Genomic DNA, 21,142 nt, shown 5'->3' with positions numbered 1-21,142 from the left:
TATACTTACTAAACTACTACTAAAAGTAGCAATACCACAAAGTATAAATACTCTGTTACAAGTAAAAGTCCTGTATTAAAAATGTTTGAATAGCTGATCAAGTATAGAATAGGGGGTTTGTATTAACACATTGAGTGCCAGGTACTATGCATCCAAATTATCCTCAGAGTGCCAGCGTTCTTTACCTGTTATATCCACTGGAACAAAAACTTTTCTACCACGATCGGACATTTTTAAGCGATCGCCAGTTGAAAATGGCTGGTTTTCAACAACAAAAAAAGAATCCAAGCTAGGAGGGTTTTTCTACAAATCCTAATATAGACAGGTTTCCTGTTAGTAAACATGAGAGGATATGACCGTGCAGATCCGGGGGTAGCCTATAGAGGGCGCCATTACCCGCAGCAGCTCTGGTCAAATGTCCATTCATAAAATAAATGATCTTCACCGGGTTTAATGAAAGTAGATTAAATTATGCAGTTTGTAATACCTTGTTTACTCAATAAAAATGATTTGTAGGAAGTTGGATCTGTTTGTATATGATAGCAGCATTATGCCTATTATGCTTATAATAGCAGAATTATGGCTATCTAACTCCCGAACATAACAACAGAGTGAACGGCGCAACAATTCGTTTTCCCCGAGCATGCGCAGATTGCGCATTCTGCTCTGTGATGACGTCGCGCGGAAATCCGTCTATTGGAATGGACGAAGGTGACGTTGCGTCGATTCCTTCTAGCAGAGTCGAGGGATCATCCCTAAATTGCAATTTTCCAAAAGAAAAAAATGATCACTTCATTTATCAATTATTTCACTTATCTCTGTACATTAATGCAAGTAAAATTGAGTATACAAGCATGATTATTTATAGATAAATGCAAGTTTAGTTTTAGTTTTTTTTCCTGTCCACATTTTTTTTTAACAATAATGATTTATATTAGCATGTACTATAAATCTACAACTACATGTGGACATTTTGGGAAACTGAAAACATAATATAGGCAATGAGCCGAGATGCGCGGATCGCGGTTTTAGCCGCGGTTGCCGCAGATAACCGCAGTTTGGGTGGATTTGGGTCAATCAAATATAATTATTAATTAATATTGGATAAACCACGGGTGAAATAATGCGGGAATACATTAATTACATCTATCTAATAGGCCTATTTCAGCTCTTAAAAAGCACAAAATCTTGTTGTGCGTGCGTTTGTAGTATTTTAATATTATGTCATCAGGCACAAATTAGCTGTCTACTACATGTGTTTTGCCGGCAAGGGGTCCTTCCACTTCCAAACAACATCAGTGGATGCAAAGGCTGCTATAGTGAGAGGATTTAAGACAACATTTTTAAAAAAGAAGGGAGAAATAAAAGTTTGGCATGGGAGTGATTTAGTGAAGTTCTTAACCCTGGCGATGACGAGTGAAGTGCTGGATGTCTTATGAAAAGTTGCGATGTGAGAAAATGATTGAAGACTGAGGGCTTGCTGTTACCATTGATATGTATACAGTCACTACATCAGTGATGGTGACAGCGGTGAGTGACATTGTTTGTACAAGTTTGTATCCATATAGCATCCCATTGCCTACAGTACAGTTAGAGCGGCGTCCGTAGGTAAGTGCTGCACGGAAAAAGGAGAAGAAAAAAGACGGAGGGACGTCCCAATCATTCGTTAAACAATGCATTTCTGTGATCTCACAACTAAGAAAACTAACGTCAGGGAAATGATAATTATTTCACATGCGGTCGGTGAGGATCTATAAATAGGATAATATAATTAATGCGGTTAGATGTCGGATGGATAATGAATGTGTACACGTGGATTAGGGTGACGAAAAAGCCCATCCGCGCATCTCAGAACAGGGAAACTGTAATTAATCCACTCGTCTCCTAATGAGTGAAATATCCCCAGTATTCACTAATATTTGCAAAGGACATACCTCATCTAAACTATATATTTGTTTCATTACTTACTATGAGAAGGTTTGGCATCAGAATTAGAATATTCTTCAATATGCTTCAAACATAGAAATGCATTGTTGATAAGCACCATGTATTTCCTGAAATGTTGGCCTGTTCTTCATCTGAGGCCAAGTTCAATAAAGCTAATTAAAATGACAGATAATGCACAAAAGCAAATGGGAAATACAATCATGGCCATGGTTTTGTGGCATGCTATATGATGTTTCTTATTAGACTTTATGCTTGGTTGGCTACGTAGATCTGTTGTGTATTAATGTTGTGATGGTGATAATGTCTTTTCAACTTGGCTATTCCACAAACCGTGGCTCTGAAAATATAGACGATGTACAATTGTCTTCTGTAATGCATTCAGCTTGCAGGGGGAAGGGCTATGGAAATTAGATTTGAAATGCAAACATTACAAATTGCTCCACCTCTCGCTCCAGTTAGTAGCACATCAGAATGTAAAAACGAATTATGGATGAAACCGCTGAAGCAGAAGTCAAACACCCACTTTCCAATTGATACTCACTTAATTGCATCAATACTGTCGTTATTACTGTTTTTCCTTTTTTTCAGTTTCAGTCTTTTGCAACACTCTAGAAGAGGGTGAATCCACAATCTATATAAAAAATAAAGCCAGACTTTATTTATTTATATATTTATTTTTTGTTTCACAAATGTACAATTACACCATGCCATCTCACTGGAAATTATTATTACACACATACTGTATTTGCGTATTTTCCGGATGCATTTCCATTTCACTTTTACAGTATGCTCTGTTGATTGTCAGTTTTTAGCTCTGAACATCCACACTCAGCAAGGAGCAGATTTATATAGACATTTATTGATCCCACGAGGGAAATTCATTCGCCGTGGCAGTTACAAAAGTATTGCTTTATGCTCCCAAATCACTTACCCTCTGTATTACTAAAGTATTAAGGCTCTTTGAGAGCCAATTGTTATGAGAAATTGACCTTTTTTGCTTGAAAAATACTGTAGGCACACCATGTCAAATCCTGATTATTTTTATTTGATGCATGTTGTAGACTGACAGAATTATGAAAAGCTCCCAGATACATCAATATTCAGTGATGGTTGAAGTATTATAGCTCGATGTCTAGACTTATGTAATATTATAGAGACGTTTCATCGTTTCATCAGTTCAGTTCTACATTTTGCAGCTTGTTGGTGTCGTATTATCCATCCAATCGGGTCGCGGGGGTAACAGTTCCAACAGAGAGCTCCAGAATTCCCTTTCCAGAGCAACATTAGCAACTTCCTCCTGGGGGATCCTGAGGCGTTCCAAGGCCAGTCTCCCCCCATCTGGTCCTTGGTCTGCCACAGGGTCTCCTCCCAGAGGGACCTCCCTAGGGAGACGCTCGGGAGGCATCCGTATTACATGCCCGAAACCACCTAAGCTGTCTCCTTTCCAAGTCAAGGAGCAGTGGTTCTACTCCGAATCTCTCGCGGCCGCTTGTATCCACAATCTTATTTTTTTGGTCATGACCCACACTTCATGACCATAGGTGAGCGTAGGAACAAATATTGCTCGGTATATCAAGAGCTTACCACTTTAAACTTGGTGTCCCTATTTTGGACATGTCATTATACTGTATGCAAAATTGTTTTCCCACACATTTCCTAAACAGTCAATCGTTTTTTTCAAAAACAATGAAAATATGAGATCTATCAATAAGCTCACAACGTGTTGCGATGTGACATGTTGTGAGCTTGTAACTGGAATTTTCACTATTTGTATGCGACAATTCAGAAAAGTTAAACACTGTATGTAGGGCAGTGGTTCTCAAAATGGGGTCCGAAGACCCGAAATGGACCCTCACTGGTCTGTTACACTGAGAGTGTACAAATGGTACTCTCAGAGTTATGGAGATCCTTGAGTTTAAAAAGTCTGAGAACCACCGCTTTAGGGCTTAGATGTCGGCGAGGCTTTGCTTTGATGGTTTATAGCATCACCTTAACCCTTCTCAGGTGAAGTAGTGAACACAAAATGAATAGAAGGGTGGTGTGTTCGGCTTAGCTTTGTCTTATTGGATTTTGACCCTTTTCTGCGTCAGTGTTCAACTTCAAATCTCTGTTTCGTTTTAAAATGTTGACTGAAATCTGGTGGGGTTTTTTTCTTTTCGTGCTGTGTCCTACATACAGCATTGATTCCAGAGATTCAAAGCCTCCCCAAAGTGTGCCACACAGGTCCCACTGGGATATGTGACACTGTTTACAAGATTGCTCCAGATATTTTATTGAATAACTGCGATCTCAATTAAGCTTGTCAACCGTGTTAAAACGAATTGAGATTTTTTTTTTGTTTAATTGTTCCAGTGACAATAATACATTTTGATTGCAGCACTTATTTTGTCATTGGTAACAGGGCGTAATTTAACTTTAATTGCTATGATCTTATACAGCTCTATATAGCTTTGTACCTGTGGACAAGCATTTACCAAAGCTGGGAACATGTAGACATGTGACTACTGTATAACTGACCAACATTCAACCAACACCAGTGGACACATGGTTTCTTTCTCATAACTCTTAGTACCAGAATAAAATAAGTCATTAGCATGCAAAACCTCAAATTATCATTTGCGAGTTCACAAAGTAAGTCACAAACCCACTGTCAATGGGGACCAGCTCCAACATGTGTCTTTGATGTCATTGGAGAGCCTTTATCCCCTTGTTTATAGTATTGGAACAGAGTTACTCATCTTTTGCAAGTGTCAGCTGAATTGATGATAGTAATAAAAAAAATGAAATTCCATGGCTGGAACTTGGCCATCGGCTGCACCATTTAACAGTACGGTAGTTTTCGGCCTTGAAGTGCATGATACTGCGTCTTATGTTGTTTCAGTTTAGTACATGTCCATAATGTCCCTAATGCTTCTGTCAGTAGTGCTCTTTGAAAATCAACTTAGCTTTATCTCCATCTCTCTGGTATCTCAGAGCAAACATAGGGCGAGACAAACCGGTCCTTTGATGTCTGTGCCTGCAAGGGACTTTTGCATTGTAATGAAAACTGTATTGAATTGTCTCAGCGCCAACTGTTCGGCATGAAGGAACACAATGCTAATTCTTGCTGAGGCCCAGGCTGCTTCCACCAGTCTACGGGTTCCTTTTTTTGTTTCCCCAGAGTTGCATGGGCACTCCCTTGCAGAAACAGCTTTCAGGCCCATCAATTATTTACCTGCTGCCGCCTTCAGGGAACTCCTGAGAAACTGTGATGATGAACGCAATCAGTAGACGGGAAACAAGAACACATATTTAAAATATATATTAAGTACTTTATTACAATGTTTAAGGTCCCTGATTGTCAGTTGAAATGACAATGGATTTGGTTGAAAGCTTCTGGGGCAGAATAAAAAAAGCATGCTCCTTACTCCATAGAGACTTTACAGTACCACCACCAACACTCCTGCCGGCTCAGGGCTGACATCACAAGAAACACCCCGGCAGTTGAGGCTTTTGAAACGATTACAAAAGGCTCTGTTTACAGTGGGTAAATACCCGTGTGATGTTGAAACGTTTCGCCTATTCTTTCCCCAACCCCTGCAACTATGCAGAGTCCTTTATTATAGATAAGCATGAATGTTTTAAGACCAATAACTAGTAACATGAACAAGAACATTGTTTTTGCCTGTCATGGTAACTTTATTAAAAAAGGTCTTTAAGTGAACTTTACGGATCATGTTGAAGAACGTATGTAGTACTTAAGTAGTAAGTAAGTAAGAATACAAACATACACATAAAATGGAAAAGTGGAATATGAATGTCAGTCTTAAGTCCACAACATTATAGAGCACCGAAGTCCTGACGTCACTGCCAGTAGAGGGCGCTTTTTTGCAGGTTCGTGGCTTTACTTTTTGTGTTGATATCCTCATTGGGGAATCTTAGATTGCTTCATATAAGAACTGTGTTCCAAAAATAAACACACCACCCTGGCGATTTTACTCATATGGATATGAAGCATCGACTGAAGGTGTAAATGTACACATTTACCCAAAGAGTAACACAATATAAACACTAGAAATGAGTCAAACAACCCAAAGACTACATTTCCCATGAACGCGGCTGCTGTAGGGACAGCGATTTCAGACCCGGAAGTAGTAGTTCTTAAGACTTTTAAGGTAGAATTAATTCCATTTTCGCCAGAAACAGGGTGTATCAAATATGAATATCATAAACGATGCAGAGCCACCCCCCTGACAAAAACGCCAGGGTGGTGTGTTTATGTTTGGAACACAGTTCTTGTATGACGTGATCTAAGATTCCCAAATGGGGATTTCAACACAAAAAATAAAGCCACAAAACCATGAAACAGCGCCCTCTATTGGCAGTGACGCCACACTTCGGTGCTCTATAGCACTTCTGAAAGGGAAGCAGGAGAAGAGCCACATTAGGATTCAGTGTCCTGACATACCCTTAAATCCTGCCTAAAGGCCAAATGCTGACAGTTCACCGGGTGCCATGCCATGCAGGCTTCAACTCAAAACGAGCATTCTAAAAAGTCCATCTTATTTATATAGTGCCAAATCACACCAAAAGATATCTATCTCATGACACATTACACAATAGAGCAGATCAAGACCATACTCTTTAATTTACAAACACACAACAATTCCCCCATGACCAAGCAATAGGCTCTATGCACAGCAGCCATATTGGGAATGAATTGGGCCCCTTCCTTACTTCCTTCACAGGTGTTACCAATGATACTAATTAAGGCTCAGTTCCATTTAGTGTGGCATAGTGGTTGTCTTATTTTCAAGGACCCCCATAACTCTGAGAGTGTACAAATGGACTCAAATGGAACCTTACGGGTCCATTTGGGTCCATTTGTACACTCTCAGAGTTACACACCCACCATAAGGGGGCATTTGGGAACCAAAATGGAGTGTTTCTAGTGAGCCAACAACATGCACAGAGCCTTTATTATATATATCATTGGTAACACCTGTGAAGGAAGTAAGAAGAAGCCCAATGTCCTAACAATATGGCTGCTGTGCATAGAGTCTATTGGTGATGGGGACAAGGAAAAACTCCCCTTTAACACACAAAAGTATACATATTATAATGTAAAAAAACACACCAGTAATACATTCAAGAGATATATGCACACACACACACACACACACACACACACACACACACACACACACACACACACACACACACACACACACACACATGAGGGTGGGGTGAACATTCAGCAAAAATGGTAGATCTACAAGTGCACGATGTGTGACAACAACACATTGTGTGCTTGTATAGCTTATTTATTTTTGGTGAGGAGATTTGGTGTAGGAGCGAAAAAGGAGCGGACGGAAGTATTGCACTGTGGGAGACCCTGGTCAACTAGGTATATAGGGTTTAAGTGGTAAACAAGACGAGACCTCAAACACAACCTGGCTGTGGATGGGCCATCTGCCTTGACCAGTTGGGTGTGTGTGGGGGGGGGGGTGGGAGAGAGAGAGAGAGAGAGAGAGAGAGAGAGAGAGAGAGAGAGAGAGAGAGATATGGGGGGGGGGGGGGCTGTCCTCAGTTGATACGGGTATTGTCAGTTCTAGCTACTGAGTTGATGAATGGCACCCTAACCCTGAAAATCAGTTCCATGTTCAACCCACACAATTACACAGAGGATGAAATCCCTCACTCCTGCAGTGTTCATATCCTGCTCTACCTGCTGAGCTACGCAGGGACACAAAAGGCTGAGGAATACAGATACCATATGTTTGAGGAGAATAACAAAAAGTGGAGAAAAAAAAGCAATAAAGAGGAGGGAAGGTGATAGCAGAGGAAATCTAGGTTGGTAACGGTAACACTTCCACATCAAGAAACTAACAGTTGATTTTTTTTTGGTAAAAGAAAAAAGCTGCATAAAATAACCTGTTCCTTCTCGTTAACGGCAAGCTATACTAGAAAACATGCTAGGGGACTTGCAAGGTTATTAGCATGCTAGGTTGTATTCTGTTTGGCATGCAGTACTAGTGAAAGAAAATGAATAATGTGCTTTCCTCCAAACCCCTTCGATATACTGTACTTAAACCCTTACAGAGCCAAGATAGTGTGTTTTTATTCACAAATACTCCCCATGACCGACCTTCCCACTTCATTCTAGATCAAATATGGAGACTATCGCTGTTTTTAACTCATTCACAGGCTGCATAAAGATGGAAATGTTCCCATTACCCCAATGGCAGGAAGGTCAATTACCAAAAGTTGCAACGAGGATATGAATGATTATGTGTATTTCTTTACCTCAATATTCAGCTAATATTTCAGAGGCAGTTCAGTGTTGTAAGTCTTCTAAAGGTGGATTATCAATCAGCATTCTGACAGATGTCTTTAAAATCACTTACCAATAACAATCCTCAGTGATCACGTTAATGCCTTCATTTCCTCATTCTTGGACATTGCCTCTTATGACAATGCTTTGAAACTATAATTCATTGAAAAGCATGACCATGATGCAGTATGTAAAATATGTTTTGCTTGCAGTTAAAATGTTTGTTTTTTTATTATGCAATTAGGATCTTTACAGGTTCCAAGTGCCCAAGGATAATAAAAGTCACTCAAATAATGATCACGTACACCGTCAATTCAAGTGAGAAAAATACCAAACTAAATTTGAACAACAATGTGCTTTTTATCAAGCAATATTGCTGTATTTCACAACCATTTCATATAACTTATTCCCAACTGTGTTTTTACTGAGGCTTCTGAACGGTGTCTCACACAGCACATTAACTGTCATTAAGAGGAACGGCCCTGGCATTCTGTCAAGAATCATTATGTTATAATAGTGATTAACTCTGACCTTTTCCCTGAGAACATAACTGGACCAAAAATGGATGAAGTCTTAATTTGCTTCTTTAATTTTGACCATGTCATGTAGATATTCTTACAGTATTATCCATGAATCTATCTAGACCAACGGTCCAGCGAAGCAAAAAAAAACAACATTATATTTCCTGCTACCTCTGCCTCAATCAGTGATAAATGAAATGTTTGAGTGAGACAAAACAAAACAAAAACATCTATTACAATATAAGGAAAACCTATACTGCAAAGTGCTTGCAAGGGAAATGTATACTTAATCAAATGAAAATAACTGATTTTCAACTGGGAAAAAAAACAACTATTGAATTGTATTTTCTATTATGTGATACACATCCACTATTTCAGTGCAGTATAGGGCATGGTGTAAACTTGTTTGGTGTATTCATTACATTTTTGTACTGTACTTTAGGTCAATCAGATTTTTTAGGGTAGGGGACAAGTAGAGGTTATGGAATGTCTAACCCAGCAGCCCACCTTAAACAGCACAACATTCTATGTGGACTCTTTCCAACCTGGAGCCCACACAAGTAAACAACTCTAGCCTGACCTCTACTCCCCAAGACGACAAGTGAAGATCAAGTCCAGACCACTGCAGTGATAGGCATAGTGTGTGTGTGTGTGTGTGTGTGTGTGTGTGTGTGTGTGTGTGTGTGTGTGTGTGTGTGTGTGTGTGTGTGTGTGTGTGTGTGTGTGTGTGTGTGCGTGTGTGCGCGCACGCGTATGCATAAGAGGAAGAGAGGTGCACGTGAATACAATGGCTGAGCAGGAGCCCAGTGAAGATTTAGCATCTCTCAGCAGGCTGTCTTTGGGGAAGAATTACTGTAATATGGGGCACTGCGTGCAGGCATCCACATGGGTGCGCTCATTCATCCATGTACGCATGCATGTGTGCGCACATGCACGCACGTGTGTGTGTGCGTGTGTGCATCTTTTTTTTTCATGCACATTTTCAGCAGGGATGCATTACGCACCAAGAGAGTACTGCTGACCTTGGCATACTCGAGATTACATCCCAGCAGTGCCTCCTACCTCCTCCTTCCTCTGCCTCCTCTCCCCAGTTCTCCCTGCTTCCAAAATCCCCTCCTGGAACTGCTCCACTCCCCACACATCTCAGAGGAGGAGAGCCAAAATGATCCAGGCTCTCCAAGCGGAGAAAGCCACAACGTCTCCCACCCTTCACCCCTCCAAAATGTCACACTAGGCTGGGATTAACACGGACAGCTTACCTGTTCTTGGACTAGAGGCGGCAGCCCTCGATGCTGGTCGTTAAAAAGGGCTTCTTGCCAGAAACTCACCGTAGCTGGTTGACCTCCCCTGTCATCGAGATGTCAGCTGGCTCACAGGATCCCGGGATCTCATATTATCACAAAACGTTGCTGTCAAAGAGGCATAATGATTTCAGAGAACAGCTGACTTTTGCTTTTCCTCTATTTGTATTTTTTTATGAAGAGCGGTAGAATGTCAATTGTGGTAGATTAACGTAAAGTTATTTGAAAACAATTTACCTTTAAGAGGAGTTAAACATTTCAGTACTGGCATAGCATGTTTTAACGCAGCAGATGACAGGGCAGTGCTTTGGCTGTTGTCACAATGAGGCATATTGCCAGTAGAAAATCTGCTTCAAGTTGACAATAATAAATCATATACATATACCTCTGCCAGTAAACCTACGGGTATAAAGATGGAAAAGCATCTCAACTGAAACGTCAACATCCATCCATCGATCCATCACTATAGGTAGGCATTGTGGAATTTCATTTATAAAGTTCCAGTTCCACAATGCTGTGTAACAAACTTCTGTTAAGTCTCCCTTAAAACGATTTGATCTCAGCAAGATTAACCTTAGCTGAACCGTGTTGAGAGTTAAATTAAGTGAAATTAAACTGTTTTAAATTGATGAATTTTAAAGTTCCAAGTTGGCCACTAAACCATTCAGAATTAGTCTGTGAAGCTTAACATTTCCACTTAAGATTTCATCTGCTGGCAACAAACTCGTCTAACAGCCTACTAGTGAAATGCTGTTACTATTCAGTTGCTTAAAGGGTAACCAAACCTAAGTGTGAAGCCTGAACTTCATCTCTGGCAAGCAGGATGCTGAAGTGGCCTACATACAATGAAAATGATATATGTATGAATAAACAAATACATAATTAAAGTTTAAACAAATGGTTTACCCGTTTGCCTGTTAACTGTTATGAGTGCTGATGGAAGATTCATGTTGGCGAAAATGAGACAAGCTTTGTCTATGCTGACACAGAAAATGTTTTTCAGATGTCTCATGGAATGAAGTGAAATATTTCCAGTAATACTTTTTGTTCTTGTGCCAACTGTTCCCTCTTTTTTGTTGTTTCAGAGTGAATCTGTGTTGGCCGCTATCCTACCTATCATCATAGACCAACGACATCTCTTGAACATGTTGTGATATGGTAAGCTGGTACTTTATATTTCAACTAGCATGGCATGGAATTAGCTTCTGAGGGGGGAAGAAGTGTTACTATGCAAGAGACAAGGGAGTGCCAGTTTTTACATTTCCTTTAACAGTTCCAACTGGTATCATAAGTAGTCCTCAGTGATTACAAGGGACTGTGATGTTATCACTAGGGGGAGTGGAAACCAGTTCTATTACAGACCCAGTTCCGAAGTTATTGACACGAGAAAATCAATAAGGTTTGGGCATCAATAATTTCATAGGGTCTAGCGGATCTGTGAAGTGACGTGATTTATCACCACCTCCTCCTTGGCAAAACAGAGAATATCCATGTTTTATGTGGTGGTAGAAATGATTCCCTGAAAAGCTAGCAAAAAAAAGAAGAAAAATAATTGTCCATTCTAACCACTGGTAACTCTCTTCAAACCAACATAACTAGCCTCTATCTATGCACTTCTTTCCTGCAGTTGATTACAGTAAACCCTCATTTTGTTTCTCATCACCTAGATACTGTACCTCACTATCAAAGAAAAGAGATTTGAACACACTGAAACACTGTGATATTTGAGGAAGCTTCTTGCATTTTCCCATTGCATCCATTTCTCATCTTGAAGATGGTAGTTCTCTAGGCCTGCACACACCCACAGGTGCATGGAAAGTGGGTGAATCAGTGGGTGGCTTTTCAAAATAGGCCCACACGCTGTTCTTTTCGCCTTCAAATACAGTATGAGTGCGAGCAGTGGGAGCATATTCAGAAATAACTTTGACACATCCCTGGCAAGTCAGCATTAAGAAAAGATGCGATAAAATACAAATGGATGTTGGCATGGAGTTTTCTGTTTGCTGCTTCCCCTACTGAGCTGCTCATGAAGTGTGTTTGGATGCTCATGGGCATGAATCTATACAATCAGAACCTTAGCTCATTTGCATACAAATCAGATACCTACACGTGGTTTGGCACACTGTGTGAATGTGTGCTAAGATAGATCCCTGAGTTATACCAATCTACAAGATTGTAGATCTGTTATTTTTGGTGCATGACACCTGTGCGCAACCAAATATAAATCAGGCATAAGGTCACCAACTTAAGGCTTTTGTGAATGCATAGCTTGAATAATCACCCGATATCTCAAAACATTGCATATGTTTATAACATGTTATAAGACTATACCATGCCTTTCTTTTCTTTTTTAAGTCCTATTTTACAAATAATGTGAACTTGTATCACAGCTCATTACAAAGCTGCCATAGTGGTTGACACAACAACTCACTGGCAGTTTGCTGTTCAATAGCAAGACTCTGGAAATGGAGGCACAAACACTTATGGCCCCGGGGCTAAACAGAGGGACACAGGAGGTTGGTCAGGGTGAACACAGCCTGGGGGAGGGGGGACAATCCAAATTCATTAAAGCCTTTCCTCTAGTACAAATCCTCACCATTGTGCTAAACACGATAACAGAGGAGCAGAGGTTGCTCCAGCCACTGTGCCCATTCAGTGGTACCAGATTGCACTGGAGGAGCACAGACATTGCACAGTGCGGTGCAACAGAAACCTCTCAGGCACAAGCAATTATTACTAGAACCTCTTGTTTTATATATATATATATATATATATATATACACACACACACACACACACACACACACACACACACACACACACGTATACACGTATGTGCATACGTATGTATGAGGAGGCATACAGGATCTACACTACTCGCCAATTACAACACTCTGGCTCATAATGGGAAGTAGTTGTACTATGGCAGGCATGCAGTACCATGGTTGTAGTGCAATATGCCGGCACAAGCCAAGGCTCCAGACTATATGCCAACTCATCAAAGTCTCATTGTAGTTGATAATCTATGCATGCAAAAATATATGTTTTTCAATGAATATCTTAGTCACACCAATATTGCTCTTGTGAAGTACCTTTGTTCTTATTGGTGAAGTTTATAAAGATTGCTACAGTATGTCTATTTATGGACAAGCCTACTGTAAGCTGCCTGTTTGTAAAAGCACTATTTTCCATAGTTTGTCAACAAATGCAATGGATTCTATTTCAGGACACCAATCGTGTTCTCACATTACATGCATATAAGTACTTTTTAGTGTCCTATTGGCCAGTTAAAAGCATGCAAAGCTCATTACATATGTCAAGTCTAAAGACGGTTTCATGCCCAGCCATGCCGGTATGTGAACACTGGTATGCCCGGTCACAATAATTGAGCTCCATGCGGACATGCCCAGGCAGTCATATTATGCTGAGGTCCGCTATTGCATCATTTTAGTCTGTATATGCTACACCTGGACAATGAATTTACTTTAAGGCTTTAACATTGTAATGACATGTACATACAGCTTATCACTCTGGTTGCACCGTACTGATGTAATGCAAGTCATTTATCATGTCCAAGCCCTCCCTTTCCCCGTACCTTTTCATACAAGCGCACAACCCCAAAGCATTGTCATCACATGCTGCAGTGAGACAGAAAGATGGAGCATGACTCCTGGTGCGTAGATTTGCGATCTACAGAGTGCACCTTTTTATGATTATGTTGGAGACCAGCTAATCAAAGACAGAAAGGAAATATGTTTAGGTGGTTTATGGGCATCTTTCTTATAAAAAGGTGATATCTCTGAGGAGAATGACAAAATGGAAGGCAGGTGTCGCCGTTAACAAGTAGGTACCACTGTTATTGGTGGCGTACCGACAGTAAAAGTGATCTACGCCAACAGTAGCTTTTCAGACAGCTTGTGAGCCTTACAAGACTAAAATTCACTGGCAGAACTGGAGGAGGGCTAGTAATTTATCTCAACCTTCTACCTCTAAAACACTCTTCATATGTTATTCCTGCTATCTTGGATGGTTGGGTGTAGATTTATCCAAGTTAGTGTATCCCATTCACCATACACGGATCTGATGTGCTATAACCGAGGATGTATAGCAACACTGGCTTGGATATTGGAAGAAATGGTAAAAATAGATATGCCTCCTAGGTTATAATGTGGCCATCCCCCCTTTATAGATTAGTTTTATTAAATTAGGCCCATGACACCTCCAGAATGGTGAAGGCCAATATTAAATCAAAGAGCCAAGGCTCGTATCTGTGATGTCATCAAGGGAGATGTTATTGCGCAGCTTCATTGATAATAAATGAGAGTCAGAAAGTGAGGATACTGTCACAGTGCCCTCAGCCCTGTGTCATTTCTGCTTCAAAGCTACTTTATTAAACACATGCCTAATTTATGCTCCATCATACGATGGTGTTGCAGATACAAAATAGTCTATCATATCTGGTCAGGTTAGTACTAGGCCTTACACCCAGAACTCACCTAATAACCCTGCACAGTATGCTAGGGTGGGATGGCTCAGGGTAGAGGACAGAGTAAAGCAACTTGCAATGGGCCTGGTCTTCAAGATACGCGAGAAAACAGGGATACCCATGTACCTGTCAGACTGCTTCAATTGCATAAAAGACACACACAGGCACAACACCAGAAGGAGCCACTGATCTCACTGAACCCAGTTTCGGCACAAAAATGGGGTCAAATTCCTTCTACTGCTATGCCGCCAGAATGTGGAATGCCCTACCAACAGTCATAAAAAAGTGTGACTCCTTACCCTCTTTCAAAACCGCTCTAAAAGAGCACTTACAAGTGACTGCAAATTGTAACTGGCCCCTGTAAAAAGTTTAAAGTCTAAAGAAGAAAAAAAACTGTTTATTGTACATATCTTTCTTTATTATTACTACTCATATATGATGTTTTTTTCATATTACTGTATATTATTGTTTGTCTTTACATTTCTATTGAATACACATGCAGCAGGACCTTAACTTCTTTTGTATAAATCGGTGCCACTATGCCTTTTTTTTGGCAAACTGTGTTAATAACATACTCAATCAATCAATATCGATAAGCTCACAATGTGTCACAAATTAATCTGTGATGCATTGTGAGTTTATAGATTGGCTATTTTCTGTCTGCGACAGCATCGTATGGCAAGGTATAAATCGGGCATAAATGTCATTTGGGCATAAAATCTCAAACAACATGAGTGCACAAAATCACGCAAAAGTTATTAGTAACTAACTACTGGATACTTTTTGGATTGCTTAAGGATGGATTGACTGATTCATTTAGTGATTGTCAATTGATTGACCAAAATGTACTTGCTTGTTTACTTTTTATCTGATAGAGAGCTTTTTTAAGCATAAAATGGAAACCTTTTTGCATCTTTCAATACAGTAGTGTTGTGTATAATAGCTTTAGTACAGTATGCCTTCTGTTTATACTATACTTTAGCTGCTTGGTTGATTGATTGAAAACGTTATTAGCCAAAACATGTAAACAGCACAAAGGTACTTTAGGCAACAAAAAAAAAGAACACCCAAAAGTTCGGGGGACTTGTTTCCATCCAAGTATTCAATTCATCAACAGGGCATAGAATATTAATCCATACAGTTCTGGTATAATTTATTCATATACTGTACATCACAATCTAGCTCTCTGTGACTGTAAGTGGCTAATCATGTATCTGCTGTATTTGTGCCTTCTTCATGTGTCGCTCCTGGTTATTTTAGGCAATTCCCTGTCTCTTGTGTGGCTGGGAGAGAAAAATAACATCCTTGTTAATTAGCCGATCTGGCTGAGACTTGTCCTGGATGCTTTGATGAGACCCATGTCAGTGCTGATCGCTGGAGGGTAACTCAGCAGGGTGGCTATGCACAGTCTCTAACCTCGCCGCTGCTTGCCAACTTGAACCTAGGGCTGTCACGATTCTGAAATTTTCTTGACGATTAACTGTCACTCAAATAATTGCGATTAACGATTTTTAATTGTGTTTCTGTCGTTGAATATTATTGGAACATTATGAATAGAAATTACATTTCTGTTTGACTTTTAGCCTTCGTAAACAAAAGTTGCACAGGGCAGATATGACAAATGCCACATATTTAATTACTTTATACGTAAAAATAAACATTAATTGTGGAAATAGATGTGACACGTTTTCTAACGTTTTCTCACATTTCTAACATGGAAACGATTATGACGATAATGACGATTATGCAAAAGATTGTTGCGATTATCTCTAATAATTGCGATAAGGCGATTATGTAGTAATTGTGACAGGCCTACTTGAACCATAGCGTCCCTATTACGCGCATGTCATGATAGGCGAACGTTCAGCTAAAATAGCCAATCTACAATCTAGCTTTTAGATCGGCCATTTCGGAGTAGAGATTTTATAGAGGGGAGGGGGGGGGGGGGGGGGGGGGGGACGAGTGGGTCACATACAGATCTCTGGGGGACCAGTACTATAATGGGTTTGAAGTGGTTAAGATGTCCCCACATAATGCTACTTACCCTTCTGCTGAAGAGACAGACACTACTGCTAAAAAGCTTCTTACCACTAAAAGTCTAGTGTCAGACACCAGTGAGAATCTGTGCATTACTGAATAAGACCCTCAAGTTAATGAGTCAGCTTTGTTTTCCCAGGCACATTAAACGCATTCTAGAAAGAGCATGTGTTAATGTTATCAATGTGGAGATACTGTACAGTACATGTCTGCAGTAGTGAGGCTACATTGTCCGGTAGCTGTTACTCATTGTACAAGGACAAAGTGTACAACATCATAAAACAATTGCAGTGCCATTGTTGTGCCAAGAGTGAGACACTACTAAGCAGGCACTGCTCTTTCAATTATATAGATAGACTGAACAGTTATTTTCCGGTGAAAGCTATAATTTCTGATTGATTGATTGATTGATTGATTGATTGAAACACTTGAGCAATGAATTAGGCAAACAACAGTGTAGGTAGCTAGGTGAAGCAATTTATTTTTCTAGTATTAATGCAGATTCTGAGAGTTTCTTAGGTTATCCAAGGTACAAAGATGGCTATGGAATAAAAACATAAGTGGATTTACATAATTATTAGTGCATTGTTAAGTTAGTACAGGTGACTGGTCACCACCAGAAAGTGGTAAGTCAGAAAGTGGGATGTTATGGAGAGGGAGAGATCTTGGGAGGGAAATCTGAGCTGAGAAGCTGTCGAGATGGTGGGCAGTGCCAGTGACGATGCCCTCAAATAATTTCCCCAAAGATAGTTTATGCAACAAGCAATTGCCTGGGCCGGTAGGGGCAAGCAAGCTTCTCTGCTCAGCTCCACCCCCTAAAGCACCCCCCCCCTCTCTCTCTCTCTCTCTCTCTGACTGTGACAGACCTATCTAACACCGCCCACGCCCCCCTCCCCCCACCTGCAGCAAACCCCCACCTCCACCCACTCTTACTTGTCTCCCTTTCTCACTCTCACACACCAAAGTGGGTCTTGAAAATAATCGAAGGACAGCAAACATTCTTCTTGCAACCGCTGTATGGTCCAAAATCCTCTTGGCATTCTGTAATACCAAATGATTTCTCATTCTTTGCAAGATCAAACCTAGTATGTGTCTACCTGTTTTGAAATCCACCATTTTTGTGGCCAAGAAACATTTGTAATCCTGTTTTTCATAAATCATTGTCTGGACCGAGGCATAATCCAGTAAACATTGCGTCCACCTTCTTACAGTACACGTTATCTACATCAACACCCCAAAACACCCTTATTCTTCTGCACCATGAACTAGAATAGACAGAAAATAGAAAGTGAGATCCTTAAAGGGTCTACACCATGAATTTTAACTTTTTCTTCATTTTTGTGTGTTTTTGGTCTCCCCCACCTCTCTTCTGTTCCAACAAATACCCGACTTCGAGCATGCAGGCTTTCATAGGCTATCTGTGGTTTTTATGTAAATTGGTCTGAAAACAGTCCGTCAGATTTGTTCCCCCACCCTACGTCACGTCTGGGAACAATTCCTCCCGTTTTTCAGTTCTAACCAAAAAAAAAAAATCCATTTTTTTTTTTTTTTTTTTTTTTCATTTTTTTTTTTTTTTTAATTTTTTTCTTATTATTTTTTTTTACTTTTTCCACACAGAACCAGGACATAACATGCATACAAACTGGCTCATTAGCGCCCCGTGCCAAACAGGACAATGTGGTATTGCAGGTGAAAGTGCTTTATAAGCCAGAGAGAAGTTAGTTGGAATAAGTATATCTGAGGCTTGATTTAGGCTCAAACCTTTTGAAAAACGTTTGAGGGACATAAACAATATGATATCAAATATTATTATTATTTTTTAAATTCATGGTGTAGCTCCTTTAATGTTGTTGGTGTGTGTGTGTGTGTGTGTGTGTGTGTGTGTGTGTGTGTGTGTGTGTGTGTGTGTGTGTGTGTGTGTGTGTGTGTGTGTGTGTGTGTGTGTGTGTGTGTGTGTGTGTGTGTGTGTGTGTGTGTGTGTGTGTGTGTGTGTGTGTGTGTGTGTGTATGTGTGTGTGTGTGTGTGTGTGTAGTTTAGTGGAAATCTTTATGAATTAACCTTCAATAGTTATGATGAGCCATAATTCAAATGCACACACAAACAACACCCCCAACCGGAGTTAAGATGCATTTTGTTAATCCAGTCTTTGGGATTTATGCTGAGAAAAACAGCCTTGTCGACATTCAAGTTACAAATGGAACACCCTGATATCAAATAATGAGTGACACACTGTTAGCGGTAGTCAGTGTATTTTGAGTACATAAAACACGATAGAAACACAAAAGCTAAAGTGATGACAGAAACTGAGCTCAGCTGAATTGTCACGATTCTTCACGATTCTTCCAAGGACTCCACCATGTTTATTTCAGGATGTTGTGATTGAAAGTAAAAAATAATGCACATGGGAAAGGAACTGCATAGTGTATTCAGATGTAGATTAGTGTAAGAATGTTTACCCGTGCTTACCATGCTGCCAGGGATACAGCTGTAGAGTTTGAGTGTGCTCATTAATGTTGAATTAACTCAATCTTGGATTGCCTTAGTGCGCTGGAACACTTCTTAGATTAAATATACTTAACACACTAAGGCAAAGTGACTGGGGACACGCTTGTAAAAGGACATTCTCGCCTTGCACTGATGCCTTTCTTGAATCTCCACTGTATGCACCCTATCAGCTCTCTCTCTCTCGCTGTCTCTCTTGCTGTCTCTCTCTCTCTCTCTCTCTCTCTCTCTCTCTCTCTCTCTCTCTCTCTCTCACAAAATATCTGGAGACATCGGCGACCATGGGGGTGACTGACCAAGGACATGCCACTGTGTTGGTCGTCTCCTTTTCCTCAATAAGCCCAACTCTCAATCATAGCCATTTTCTCTGTTCTTGAGGATCGAGGAGAACGATGCCATGACGCCACTAGCCCCCATTTTGATGTCAGCCATCCGACGCGGTGGCTCTTCCCCCATCGAGCACTTTCCAAACATTCTGTGACAGGCCCCCCTTCCCCCACCTACCGCGAACCCCCACCTCCACCCACTCTTACTTGTCTCCCTTTCACTCACTTTCAATTACTGCAGCAAATCCTTACTCCCACCACCACTGCTGCCGGAGCTCCCACTAACAGTGCCACGTCCACACCACCACTTTTACAGTCACTTCATCTCTAGCCTCACGTTGCCAGATGATCAGAGATCTCCACCTACCGACGGACATACTGTATGTCCGTTAACCCCTATATTCAGTGTAGTTGCTATAGGGAAGCATACCTATATTCCCTCAGCCGATGTGTTTCCTTCCCTTCCCTCAGAAGTCAGACTAACCGTTAACCCCAACGGCTGCTAACAAACACATACCTACTGCTTTGGAAACCAATCCTGTCACCGCCCAGTCTTTGCATTGGTTCTGCAATGCAGTTCTATTTTTTATTTTTTTATTTTTTTTTATCTCAGAGTTGTTTCCATTCCGGTTTTAGAAACTATATTGAATTTAGATGTCAGCAGACGTATCGGGCGGCAATCTCTGATCCTCTGGCAATGCGAGATTACTTGATTCCAGCCACAGGCTTCATGTTGGGCCTGGCTCTCCTCCGGCACATTGTGATCCCAGAAGAAGCATGTATTTTTCAGCAGCTTGCTTTTTTTCCCACACACACGATTAGGAAGCATTACTTGGAGCGTGTTTGTAGAGCGGCCTCCTGGCAGGGCGGAGGGGCCTGCTGTGTTAATGGAGGTCTCGGAGATGTGTGCTCACGAGCGCATATACTCAGTTACGCGCACATGCAGACGCACACACGCACGCACGCACGCACGCACGCACTCACACTCACAGGCATAAAAAATACATTACCAACATACTTACAGTATATGCACTAACATGCTAACTTGCATGTGTGTGTGCTAACTTGCAACACACACACACGCACATGCACACACACACACACACACACACACACACACACACACACACACACACACACACACACACACACACACACACACACACACACGGTACATCACATCTATCTATCTCTCTCTCTCTCTCTCTCTCTCTCTCTCTCTCTCTCTCTCTCTCTCTCTCTCTCTCTCTCTCTCTCACTCACAAAAGCAGGAAAAATCAAGTGTTGAATGTTTCAGGGGAGGGGCTTTTGCCAATGTTTAAGGCATTGGTAAAGGCCAGAATGACAGTGGACTAATAGAAATACTTAAAAGTAATAAAAGTCAGAAAAAGTAACTACTTTAAGTAAAAGCAAGTCACTAAACTGTGTACAAATAACTAATAACTTGGGTAAAACTATTTGGAGTAAAATACCTAAAAGTAATTAAAGTAAGTAAAAAGTAAATAATTTAAGTATAGCTACTAAGTTCATAAATCATAAAAAATACTTCACAGTGACTAAATAAACCTAAATTGCACACATACTGTATGGGGCACTACAGCAGTGTTACAGCAGTTTCTAGTATTTCAAGTGGCCATAACTCGGTGAACATTGCTCTAAACAACGCAAATACAGTAGTGCCATCTGAATAGCGCCCACAACATCAAAC

General features: G+C 40.6%; 1 protein-coding gene across 1 annotated transcript in view; it reads left to right on the top strand.

The window, feature by feature from the left end:
• Positions 1 to 21,142, top strand: part of lingo2 (leucine rich repeat and Ig domain containing 2) — a gene marked incomplete at its 3' end in the record, with an annotated part of 345,906 nt that overhangs the window by 48,117 nt on the left and 276,647 nt on the right. The window contains exon 2 of the mRNA XM_084041560.1: positions 11,168 to 11,240. The remainder of the gene's footprint in view (positions 1 to 11,167; positions 11,241 to 21,142) is intronic.

The sequence above is a fragment of the Gymnoscopelus microlampas genome, assembly GCF_963454915.1.
Source record: "Gymnoscopelus microlampas genome assembly, chromosome: 18".
NCBI lineage: Eukaryota > Metazoa > Chordata > Actinopteri > Myctophiformes > Myctophidae > Gymnoscopelus > Gymnoscopelus microlampas.
This window is presented reverse-complemented; position numbering and strand designations above follow the sequence as displayed.